Source organism: Lithobates pipiens, unplaced genomic scaffold (genome assembly GCF_037356315.1).
Source record: "Lithobates pipiens isolate NorthernLeopardFrog02 unplaced genomic scaffold, aLitPip1_a1.2 Scaffold_13, whole genome shotgun sequence".
Lineage (NCBI taxonomy): Eukaryota > Metazoa > Chordata > Amphibia > Anura > Ranidae > Lithobates > Lithobates pipiens.
Window position 1 is genome coordinate 399,421,394 of NW_027507718.1, and position 13,290 is coordinate 399,434,683.

Sequence of the window (13,290 nt, forward strand, 5' to 3'; positions counted from 1 at the left end):
CTCAAACTGGTGCCTTCTATTGCTGAAATCCCATTAAGTGTGCCACAGGAGATCAACTTATAAATAAGGTTCAAAACCAAACAAAGTAATAGATGTCATGTAATTTCTATTGCACTCGATGCTATAGGAGTGAATAAAACATAGTATATGACAGAGAGAAAAAGCTGTATATATATACAAGCTTTAGGCACATTCCTTGCTTCAAACTTGAACACATCATGGGAAATTTACAATTAATAATGGTAGAAGCCACATTTTCATACCTAATTATATTTTGTGACACCACACTGCAATGATAAAATGTATTTATTTGGTAATGAACCAGAAGAAGAGAATATCATGAATCCCAAATTCACGCAGCAAAAATCAATTACTTTGAATAAAATGATCAGATCTGAGTTCATTTCTACATTTTCTCAGTGGGCCAATGGAAGTCTAGAAGTGATATCATAAGGGAAATTAGAATCTAAGTGGAGCTGTCTTAAAATCAGCATTGCTCCAGCATGATAGTGAGGGTCAAAAAAGAATATTCAATGTGCAACTTAGTAGCATTAAAATGATAAAATGACCTGCTAATACAATTCAGGCAGCTTTGAAACAATGTTTAAATTAGCACATCAGCTTAAATAATTTTAATCAGATATAATCAGATTTTTATATGATTTTCCTGCTGGCAGGCTAAAAAGGCTTTCATATAGCCCTGTGATTATTTGTAGTCTTGTGGTGTAGCGTCTCCTACATGTTTAGTCTGTTCTGACATCAAAGGGGATTCCATTAATGAAGTCAGAACAGACGAAACGTGTATGGAAAATCTGATGTTGGGCAGGAGTAGGAACTGTGTCCTGTTATTTTTGCTGTTTCTGTAAGCTTGAAAGAATTAGAGTGGCTGGCAGCCAATGGTGTCTCTGTATAGCTTTTGTGAGCAGCTTTTTGTTATTTTTATGCTGGCTATGAAATCTAAACACTGATTGGGGAGAGGACTGCAGTGGAAGTGAAGCCTTAAAGTGTTACTAAACCCACAACAGTAAAATCTGTCTGTATATGCAGAATAGCATGCTTGTTATGTTCACTGTGGAACTTAAGGGGTTAATTCTCTGTATTGTTTAAAAGGGCTCTTTGATCGCGTATGGACAGATCCACCCCCTCCTGCAGGGTCACTCTTGGCAAGGCCAGATAAGACACAGTGAGGGTAGTACTGCCACACATGCTCAGTTTGGTGTCTATTGCTAGAGAGAACATTTCCTTGTTTGAGCTGAGCTTTTCAGGTCACATGGTATGACATCACACATTTGGGCATGTATACAGATCCTAAATGACAACGCAGTCCCTCCCTCCTCCTCTGTGCCCAGTGACTAAAAAAGAACACGTGGGTGGGATGTCACAGCTTGATTAATGGATGATCCCTCTCCCATAAAAGCATGAGGACACAAGATGTAGCGGAAATCTCCTCCTACCTGAACAGTCAGCACTCAGGCAGACTCTGCAGTCTATCACATGACTGTGGTATACAGATCAGTCAAAAAGGTATATAGTGGCAGTATTTCAATGTGAAAAGAAGATTTATAAGCTGTGGGCATGGGGGGGGGGGGGGGGTGGTGATGAACTATTTTCATATTACTGGGTTTATTAACACTTTAAAGTAGACTGCACCTGTTTGGAAGATCTTTGGAATTAATACTAAGCTGTGTTTGTCTAATCTTGTAGGAAGATAGGCACACACTTCTGGTAAATGCATTTTCCACTATTAGTGGTGGTGGTCACATTGGATCAAAGATTGTTCTACACTTGGAAGAATAATATTGGTGATGGGAACTTAATGGGTCATTACACCATTGGATTTCTTTATTTGAACTTATTTGATTTGAATTACATTTTGTTTAAAAATATTTTCATGTATTGTTTGGAGGACTTTATTTGATCCCAATATTTATTAAATGATCTATTGTGCATGGATTTTTACACTGAAGAATAATTTATATTATTGACTCAGCACTGTAATTATTTTGTTATATCTTTTGATTTACCATTGCTTTCCCATAAGAGGGAAGAGGTTAGTCCTTCACACACATTCCATCATGAAATGGCCAGTGACTAGTGATCTGCTGGATCCAAGGAAATATCTATAAAACTGAAAAGGGGCAGACGCACCCTTAGGCAGGGGAATCAGTGAGGGACTAAAATGGTGCATCCACCATTCCGCCCCATAGGAGATTGGGTCTACATACCAAGAGCTACTTAATACAGCAAGAAAAGGTGGGTATAGGACCCAGACAAAGTTGGTATAAGGTAACTCCAGACGATAATGCAGTATTTAAAGATATCAAATTTTAACAAAATAACAACTTTACAAAAAAAATGCATCCCTCCACCTATCACTACTATAACAACGTTGTATTAATAGAGGACTGGAGTTAGGGACTTTAGATGAAGGTATGGCCTGGTAAGGTCAATTCTTCCATCCCTTGGGACTTTGAATGAAATTGTGGCCTGGTAAGGTCACATATTTCCATCCCTATGCAAATCAAGAGAGGAGAGCGAACAATGGGGTGGGACTTTAAATGAAGCACATGGTTACGGTAGATTAGTTTGGTGATCATAATAAGGATTTATTGGTTGCCAAGGTATACAGACAAAGTATAAGATGTACAAATACGTTCAAATAATGCATGGGTAAGACAATACATCTTTAATACAAGCTTGTGCATACACATAGTGGCAAGACAATCATGTTCCGAAGTACACCAAAAACACATTTAAGGTAAAACCATAATAAAGGGTAGTGCCTGCAAAGCCTCGGGCCTCTTGGATCTTTATGTAAAATAATAAGGTTAGCTGGCAAAGCTTTCTGGGTATAAAGGTATCAAATGATATGGCAGCTCTATGCATTTCGTGGCTAGAAGGCCACTCGTCAGGAGCCAGCACTTGATGGATCTAGAGATAGAAATATTAATATTGGTATAAATTTAGAAAATAAATAAAATAAAATAATCATACATATGGGCGGGGGTAGGATAAGACACCCCCATACCAGATGCAGGTCAACTTACTCAAGTTTGTGCAGTGATAGTGGGGTGCCAAGCAGCATCGGCCATCTAACAGCGTCTCCCACCGGGAGCCGCGGCAGGCAATCAAGGGGAGGCATCCCACGGGCCCCACTCAGGGCGGGCATGAGACCAGGGCAACCTAAGTGTAAAATAAAAGATGAAGTGACCCAAAAAAACTTCAACACCAGAAAGTGACTGATTGATGGAAAGGAAAGGAAAGAACCAGTGCTGAAAATTAAGGAAGTGATAAGGGCTGATGCCTAAGAAGAGGTAGAGAGAGGAGAGTTGAAAGGAGCAAGATTATCGTCAGTGAAGTGAAAAAGTGACAGATGCCACAGGAAGCAGTAGTGTAGTTAGCTGAACACCTAAGTGGAATTTTACGATTAAATGAAGAGGAGAGAGATCCTGATCTAGGTTAAAACCAGTGTGGAGTGAAGCCCTGTGTGTCATAGCCCGACCGGAGGACGCCCAATATAGGCGCCAAACCAGGACCGCCCACCGATGTCACGCCGCGTAGCATGGAAGGGGGAGGGGCCAGGTGAGTCGGGTATCAGGTTCCCGGCCAGCCTGCACCACCAATTCCCCAGTCCGCTCGCGAGCGTAGCTCCCACATGCATAGACGTAACAGCGCCCATAGAGCGCAGCACATCAGGCACGGGATGCGTAACGCTGATGCGCTATGGCGGCGCCCCCTCCCTCCGAGTCCGACAAGGACTAAGGGCGAGAGGGGGGGCCGACAGGCACATCACAGCTCCCGGATGGGGTCAGCCAATCAGAGACGGCAAGCTGTCCTGGCTAACAACCCACAAAACAACCGCAAGTGGATCGAGACATATTTAAAGGAGTAGAATGTTATAATTGAGAAATGTAAAAGTATTAGGATATAATAGACAAAAGTACTACTAATAAAACCATATATCACTTTGATCCAAGCAGGCTATCCTGAGGTCCAAAATTATTTGCAAGAGGATTAGCAGTAACTAAAAACAACATAGCGTAACCATGTGCTTCCATCCCTAATAGAAGTATTAATAGAGGACTGGAGTTAGGGACTTTAGATGAAGGTATGGCCTGGTAAGGTCAATTCTTCCATCCCTTGGGACTTTGAATGAAATTGTGGCCTGGTAAGGTCACATATTTCCATCCCTATGCAAATCAAGAGAGGAGAGCGAACAATGGGGTGGGACTTTAAATGAAGCACATGGTTACGGTAGATTAGTTTGGTGATCATAATAAGGATTTATTGGTTGCCAAGGTATACAGACAAAGTATAAGATGTACAAATACGTTCAAATAATGCATGGGTAAGACAATACATCTTTAATACAAGCTTGTGCATACACATAGTGGCAAGACAATCATGTTCCGAAGTACACCAAAAACACATTTAAGGTAAAACCATAATAAAGGGTAGTGCCTGCAAAGCCTCGGGCCTCTTGGATCTTTATGTAAAATAATAAGGTTAGCTGGCAAAGCTTTCTGGGTATAAAGGTATCAAATGATATGGCAGCTCTATGCATTTCGTGGCTAGAAGGCCACTCGTCAGGAGCCAGCACTTGATGGATCTAGAGATAGAAATATTAATATTGGTATAAATTTCTCCCACCGGGAGCCGCGGCAGGCAATCAAGGGGAGGCATCCCACGGGCCCCACGGTGGGAGACGCTGTTAGATGGCCGATGCTGCTTGGCACCCCACTATCACTGCACAAACTTGAGTAAGTTGACCTGCATCTGGTATGGGGGTGTCTTATCCTACCCCCGCCCATATGTATGATTATTTTATTTTATTTATTTTCTAAATTTATACCAATATTAATATTTCTATCTCTAGATCCATCAAGTGCTGGCTCCTGACGAGTGGCCTTCTAGCCACGAAATGCATAGAGCTGCCATATCATTTGATACCTTTATACCCAGAAAGCTTTGCCAGCTAACCTTATTATTTTACATAAAGATCCAAGAGGCCCGAGGCTTTGCAGGCACTACCCTTTATTATGGTTTTACCTTAAATGTGTTTTTGGTGTACTTCGGAACATGATTGTCTTGCCACTATGTGTATGCACAAGCTTGTATTAAAGATGTATTGTCTTACCCATGCATTATTTGAACGTATTTGTACATCTTATACTTTGTCTGTATACCTTGGCAACCAATAAATCCTTATTATGATCACCAAACTAATCTACCGTAACCATGTGCTTCATTTAAAGTCCCACCCCATTGTTCGCTCTCCTCTCTTGATTTACTATAACAACGTTGTTATAATAAAATCAGCACACACTAGGGCCCATTAATAGCACTCAAAACAAATAAGGCATATCTTGTCTTCTATTCATGGGCTACAGTGATCCCCAATGTGGATAGATGGGGGGTGGGATATGGCAGGTGACAAGAAATTTCCCATGTTGCAAACAGCCATTGAAAACTATAGTGCAATTTGTACTACTAAAAATAATATGAAAAACACCAGAGCAAAATGTAATAATGCATTATAGTATTTGTACACCAATGCCAGAAGTCTGCCAAGCAAAATAGGTGAGTTGGAAGCTGTGGTACATGAGGAGAGCTATGATGTAATCAGTATTGCTGAAACTTGGCTTCAATCCTCACATGACTGGGCTATTAATATTCCTGGCTATGCACTTTTTCGGAGAGACAGGGTAAAAAGGAAAGGTGGCGGGGTCTGTCTCTATGTGAGAAGTGATCTCAAAGCAAGTGTGAAAGAGGACCTGGTGGATGCAGAGTGTGATGAGTCTGAAGCATTATGGGTGGAACTGCATTTAGATGGGTGTAGTTCAAAGTTAATCGTTGGAGTTTGTTATAGACCACCCAATGTGAATGAGGAGGTGGAGAATCAGCTCCTTGCACAGATGGAAAGGGCTGCAAGGGCTGGGACAGTGATAATAATGGGGGATTTTAACTACCCAGAAATTGACTGGAGTAATGGCACTGCTGGGACAGTTAAAGGGCAAAAAATGATAAACCTATTACAGGACAATTTTATGGTCCAGTTTATTGAGGCCCCAACTAGGAATGAAGCTCTGTTGGACCTGGTAATCTCAAACCATGCAGAGCTTATTACTAATGTCCAGATAAAGGAACACCTGGGTATCAGTGATCATAACATGATTTCCTTTGATGTTAGCGCTAAACAAGAAATACATACGGGTAAGATAAAAACACTTAACTTCAAGAGAGCAAATTTTCCAAGGATGAGGGCTACTCTCAAGGACTTAGACTGGGAGAGAATATTCGCTTCAATGGGCACAGAACAGAAATGGGAATTCTTCAAAAAGACTGTTTGGGACCTCACTGCAAAGTATATTCCCATGGGCAATAAGTTTAAAAGGCTAAAAACAAAACCTATGTGGCTCACGGCCAAAGTTAATAAAAGCTATAAACTATAAGAGAAGAGCCTTTAAAAAATATGAAAATGAAGGATCACTAGTGTCATTTAAATGTTACAAAGAAATTAACAGAATATGTAAAAAGGAAATCAAGGATGCAAAAATTCAAAACGAACGACAGATTGCAAAAGATAGTAGGACAAACCCCCAAAAATTCTTCAAATATATTATTAGTAAAAAGGTCAAGTCTGAGCATGTAGGCCCTTTACAAAATAATCTAGAGTTGGTGACTGGGGACAAAGAGAAGGCTAATTTATTAAACACTTTCTTCAGCTCTGTGTACACAAAAGAGCATGGGGGAGCGCATGTCCATAATGGGGGTGATAGTGACACAGCCCCAAATGATGCACAATGGCTCAAAAGTTATATGGTCCAGAAATATTTAGACAGAATAAAGGTGGATAAAGCACCTGGCCCTGATGGCATCCACCCACAGATCCTAAAAGAATTGAGCTCTGTAATTTCAGAGCCATTGTATCTAATTTTTAGGGACTCATTAATGACGGGAATAGTCCCACTGGATTGGCGCAGGGCAAACGTGGTGCCTATATTTAAAAAGGGATCAAAGTCTTTACCAAGTAACTATAGACCTGTTAGCTTAACTTCTATAGCTGGGAAGATACTGGAGCGTTTAATAAAAGACCACATCGACGAGTTCTTGCTGAACAGAAACACTTTAAGCAACAGACAGCATGGATTCATGAAAGACAGAAGTTGTCAGACAAATCTGATTTCTTTTTATGAGGAGGTAAGTAAAACCTTGGACAGAGGGGTGGCGGTGGACGTGGTATACTTGGATTTTGCAAAAGCGTTCGATACAGTTCTGCACACACGGCTCATGTGTAAGGTAAAGTCTACAGGTTTGAAAATATCAGTTTGTAAATGGATAGAAAATTGGCTAAAAGACAGAATTCAGAGAGTAGTGGTTAATGATTCTTACTCTGAATGGTCTAAGGTTATCAGTGGTGTACCCCAAGGTTCAGTGCTGGGACCCTTACTTTTTAACATCTTTATAAATGATATTGGGTCTGGGATCAAAAGTAACATTTCTGTCTTTGCAGATGACACCAAGATATGCAGTGGAATAACGTCCTTACAGGATGTCTCCAATTTACAAGCCGACCTCAATGCTCTGTCTAATTGGGCGACTATGTGGCAGATGAGGTTTAATGTTGATAAATGTAAAGTTATGCACTTGGGGGCTAAGAATATGCATGCATCATACACGCTAGGGGGAGTACAACTGGGGGAATCCATAGTGGAGAAGGATCTGGGGGTTTTGGTAGACCATAAGCTCAATAACAACATGCAATGCCAAGCTGCTGTTTCCAAAGCGAGCAAAGTCCTTTCTTGTATTAAGAGAGGTAAGGACTCCAGAGAGAGAGAGATATCATTTTACCCCTGTTCAAATCATTAGTAAGACCTCACCTGGAATATGCAGTTCAGTTTTGGGCACCAGTTCTCAAAAAGGATATCGGGGAACTGGAGAAAGTGCAGAGAAGGGCAACCAAAACTGATAAGAGGCATGGAGGAGCTCAGCTATGAGGATAGATTAGAGGAACTAAATTTATTCACTCTTGAGAAGAGGAGAATAAGGGGGGATATGATCAACATGTTCAAATATATTAGGGGTCCATATAGTGAACTTGGTGTTGAGTTGTTCTCTGTACGGTCAACCCAGAGGACACGGGGGCACTCTTTACGTCTAGAGGAAAAGAGATTTCATCTTCAAGTACGGAAAGGTTTCTTCACAGTTAGAGCTGTGAAAATGTGGAATAGACTCCCGCCAGAGGTGGTTCTGGCCAGCTCAGTAGATTGCTTTAAGAAAGGCCTGGATACTTTCCTGATGGTACATAATATAACTAGGTACTAACATAGGTAAAGTTGATCCAGGGAAATTCCGATCGCCTCTTGGGGGATCAGGAAGGAATTTTTTTTCCCCTGCTGTAGCAAATTGGAGCATGCTCTGCTGGGGTTTTTTGGATCAATTGTGGGCATAAAATTGGGTATTTGGATTGTACGATTATTTATTTATTTTATTTATTTGTTTTTAAGGTTGAACTGGATGGACTTGTGTCTTTTTTCAACCTGACTAACTATGTAACTATGAAACTATGTGGATGGTTAATTGTCAAACTATAAGTCTTTTTTGAGATTCCTGATAACATTCCCCAGCTAATTACTGCTACTGTCACAGACTCCTCTCCTTTGTATCAACACTGCTCCTACTAATGCCTGCACACACTTTGGGAGAAATTCCCCAGCAGTCCGGTCCTTATCTGAGGTTACCTTATACCAACTTTTTCTGGGTCCTATACCCACCTTTTCTTGCTGTATTAAGGAAATATCAATGCCCATAAAGACATTATACATAGCAAAACAAGGTATGTGCTAGGTCAGTGATGGAGAACCTTGGTACCCCAGATGCTGTGGAACTACATTTCCCATGAGGCTAAACTACACAGCAGAATGCATGGGAAATGTAGTTCCAAAACATCTTGGGTGCCAAGGTTCGCCATCACTGTGCTAGATTATGCTATCTGTTACTGATCTTGGTTTACCTGGTTCATTTTTTCCCCCCACAGGTTCACTTAAGTGAAGGTTTTCAACAAGAATTGCATGCTATCAAGGAAAGGGTATAATTTGTGGGAAGAATTTTTTTACAAGATCAAAGAGCCTTTTTACACAATACAGAGGATTGACTCCTTAAGTTCCACAGTGAGTATAACAAGCATGCTATTCTGCATATACAGACAGATTTTACTGTTGTGAGTTTAGTAACACTTTAAGGCTTCACCTCCACTGCAGTTCTCTCCCCAACCAGTGGTTAGATTCCATAGCCAGCATAAAAATAACAAAAAACTGCTCACAAAAGCTGTGTAAGCATAAGCTTAAAATCAATCACATGCAATCCAAAACTCTTTTTGTGCCCTTTAAAGCATGTTGCCTGTATTAGGGTTTACTTTACATCCGTCACTAAAATTCTTTATTTCATATTCTAACATCCATAAGTAAAAAAAATATATGTTTTTTCTACTATAGGCACCTGGACAAATGATTCAAAAGGACATCAATATGGCATAGTAAGCAGTATGCTACTATTCAAAAGGATTATACTGGGAAATTAATATTTTGCTACTCTGTTGACTTTCTAATTTTCATGTAATTCCAGGAACTTATTTATCATAACTCAGTATAAATAATTTGTAATTGTGTAATAGGCTTGTGTGTCCTTTGTAAAGATCATGCTTACTGTAGAACTCTATTAAAAACAAGCTACTGTGTCCTTGAAACATTTATATACAATAATGGAATAGAAAAGCCAAACAATGTTATATATTATGTACACTGTACGTACTTGGAAAGAGGAAAATTCACAATGCATTTCTTCCTGGCAAAATACAGTATAAATAAATAAAATGTGTGATTTATCAAGCAGTGATACACACTGGCAGCCATTGTTACACTCCGCATCAAGTAAATGTGTATGACATGGTTCTGACAGTCCTTATATTTGTTTGGAACTCATCAGGAGAGGACAAATTAATATTTCACTTTGGATGCTCAAAAGAATAAACCATCTTTTTTATTGTGCCTCAGGGAGGTGTCAACAAGGGATGAGAGAGGAGCAGACATGATGAAAGGAATCATACTATGCCTAAAAGTTTTTAGAGAGTGGGAGAATTTTTGAAAGGTGATCTAAAGTGTCTTGTTTGTGGAGAAACTGGCAGAAGGGAAGCCCAAGCAAGTCAATCAATTAACTGGTAAAATTATTCAGAAACACCTGCAACTGTGTAAAAATCAGAACACCCATTTAAGTTACCCTAATTTGGGTTTATGAAATGCATTGCAGCCAGACATAGAAAGCTTCTTTATTTTTATTTTTTGCTCTGTGTAAACTAAGCAGATTGCTAAACATATTCATAACCATTGCACAAATGTCAATATCATCAACTAGCTAGAGGGGCATCTATATGCTCAAGACGCAGATGCAAATGCCAGATGCAGGGTGGACATGTCTGGTTTGATGAAAGTAAAACGTTAAGTTTCATTTTTTCATTGCTAGGAAACTCTGATGACTTCAATATTTCACTGCATTTATGCAGTCACTGGAGAAAAAGATCACAAACTGTTGGAAGTCTGTAGCACAACATATGTATGCTAAGGCTTGTCTATTGACAGCAGAATGTGCATTTAAAGTAATCACTGAGTCTCTCTTGTGCTCAGACCTGGCATGAAGATGTGCTTTCTACACTGTACAATGCAAATTACAGATTAATGCACGCTACAAACAGTCGGAAAGTACACAAAGTAATATTTACACTGTCCTGGGCCTACAATGTTACTTTTCAAGGACAGGGAAATAAAAGGCAGAAGGAATTTATATTTTCAAAGTAGACTGATGTACCAAGCATAAAAAAAGCTAATGGGCCAATGTACTTAAAAAATACAGCTATCATATACATACGCTAGAACAGACGTTATGACTTGTTGATCAGTACGATCACCATTTTATGTTGAGGGGTATAAAATTTACTATTGTCATTCTTTGGATGCCTATACAAAACAATTGTGTTGATTTAGTGACTTTTTGAGATAGAATTGTGATTTATATTTTATGTTCTTCTCTGGTTTCAACTTTGGGTAGTTCCTAGTCTTGGACTAAGCAGCACCTATGTAATGACATGTGAGCGGCATTCTTTCCAGTAGTACTGTGAGCCCAGGTGGCATAATGGCCCAGGGGGTATATCCATGACAGTCTGAGCTTCCTGGAAGTTGGTTAGATGACACATTATGCTGAGCATCATTTAAACCTGGAAATGGAATAGCATTAGATGGCAGGGTAGGAAGTTTGCGGGGGGGCTGCACTCAGAAGGAGATTAGTTTTTCAGCATAATCAAAGTTTCTTTTAATTTTCATGAGCGCTGAGCTGACTACTTTTTATAGTTATTGATATCAAGCTGAAGTTGGGATTCACGATAATGGCTGCTCTATTTGTAAAACACTGTAATACCAAGGAAGATATATGGCGAGATTAACCACCTCAATACAGTGCAGTTACACCCCCTTCCTGACCAGACCAATTTTGAGCTTTCAGTGCTCTCACAGTTTGAATGACAATTACTCAGTCATGCAACACTGTACCCATATGAAACTTGCGTCCTTTTTTCCACACAAATAGAGCTTTCTTTTAGTGGTATTTAATCACTAGTGAGATTTTTATTTTTTGTGCTATAAATAAAATAAAATGTAAATTTTGTGAAAAAAATGCCTTTTTCTTTGTTTTTGTCATACATTTTTGCTAATTAGTAATTTTTCTTCATACATTTTGGCCAAAATTTATACTGCTACCTATCTTTGGTAAAAATAACCCACATTAGTATATATTATTTGGGCTTTGTGAAAGTTATAGAGTCTACAAACTATGGTGGCAATCGCTGAAAATTGATCACATCTGATCAGGCCTTCAGTACATCAGGTGTACCTCATTTCTTGAGACACTAACAAGTCAGGAAAGTACAAATACCCCCCAAATGACCCCTTTTTACAAAGTAGACATTCCAAGGTATTAAGTAAGTAGCATGATGAGTTTTTTTAAGTTGTCATTTTTTCCCACAATTCTTTGCAAAATGAAGATTTTTTTTATTATTATTATTTTTTTACAAAATTGTCATATTATCAGGTTATTTCTCATACACAACATATGCATACAACAAATTACACCCCAAAATACATTCTGCTACTCTTCCCGAGTACAGCGATACCACATGTGTGAGACTTTTACACAGCCTGGCCACATACAGAGCACTAACATTGATGTAGTACCTTCAGACGTTCTACGAGCAAAAATGACGCATCTCATTTCTCAACCACCTATTACTCTTTTGAAGGCCCTGGAGTACCAGGACAATGGAATTTCCCATAAAATGACCCCATTTTGGAAAGCAAACACCCCAACGTATAATCTGTGAGGCATAATGAGTCTTTTGAATGGTTACTTTTTTTCCAGAAGTTTTTGGAATATGTGGAAAAAAATTAAAATGCATTTTTTTTTACACAAAATTGTCAATTTATGAGATATTTCTAACACATAGCATGTATATAGCAAAAAATACAACCCACAACACATTCTGCTACTCCTCCCGAGTATGGCGATACCACATGTGCAGGACTTTTACACAGCCTGGCCACATAGAGAGGCCGAACATTGAAGTAGTACGTTCAGGCGTTCTAGGAGCATAAATGACACATCTCATTTCATTCCTACCCATCACACTTTTTAAGGTCCTGGACCACCAGGACAGTGAAATTACCCACAAAATGACCCCATTTTGGAAAGCAAACATCCCAACGTATATTCTATGAGACATGGGCTGCAAATAGGTACTCGGGTACTCTGATGGGCTGGAGATAGGTACTCTGGTACTCTGATGGCCTGGTGACAGGTACTCGGGGTACTCTGATGGCCTGGTGACAGGTACTCGGGTACTCTGATGGTCTGGTGACAGTTACTCGGGTACTCTGATGGCCTGGTGACAGGTACTCGGGTACTCTGATGGCCTGGTGACAGGTACTCTGTTGGCTTGGTGACTGGTATTTGGATACTCTGAAGGGCAGTGACAAGTACTCATATGGACTGTGACAGGTACTTGGGTACTGAGATGAACTGTGACAGGTACTCAGATGAACTGTGACAGGTACTCAGGTGAACTGTAACAGGTACTCGGGTACTCAGATGAACTGTGACAGGTACTCGGGTACTGAGATGAACTGTGACAGGTACTCGGGTACTGAGATGAACTGTGACAGGTACTCGGGTACTCAGATGAACTGTGAC

The 13,290-nt window shown here is 39.8% G+C and overlaps 1 protein-coding gene across 1 annotated transcript in view; it reads right to left on the reverse strand.

Moving 5' to 3' along the window:
- Positions 1-13,290, reverse strand: part of TUSC3 (tumor suppressor candidate 3) — a 384,734-nt gene that overhangs the window by 63,342 nt on the left and 308,102 nt on the right. The window lies entirely within an intron of this gene.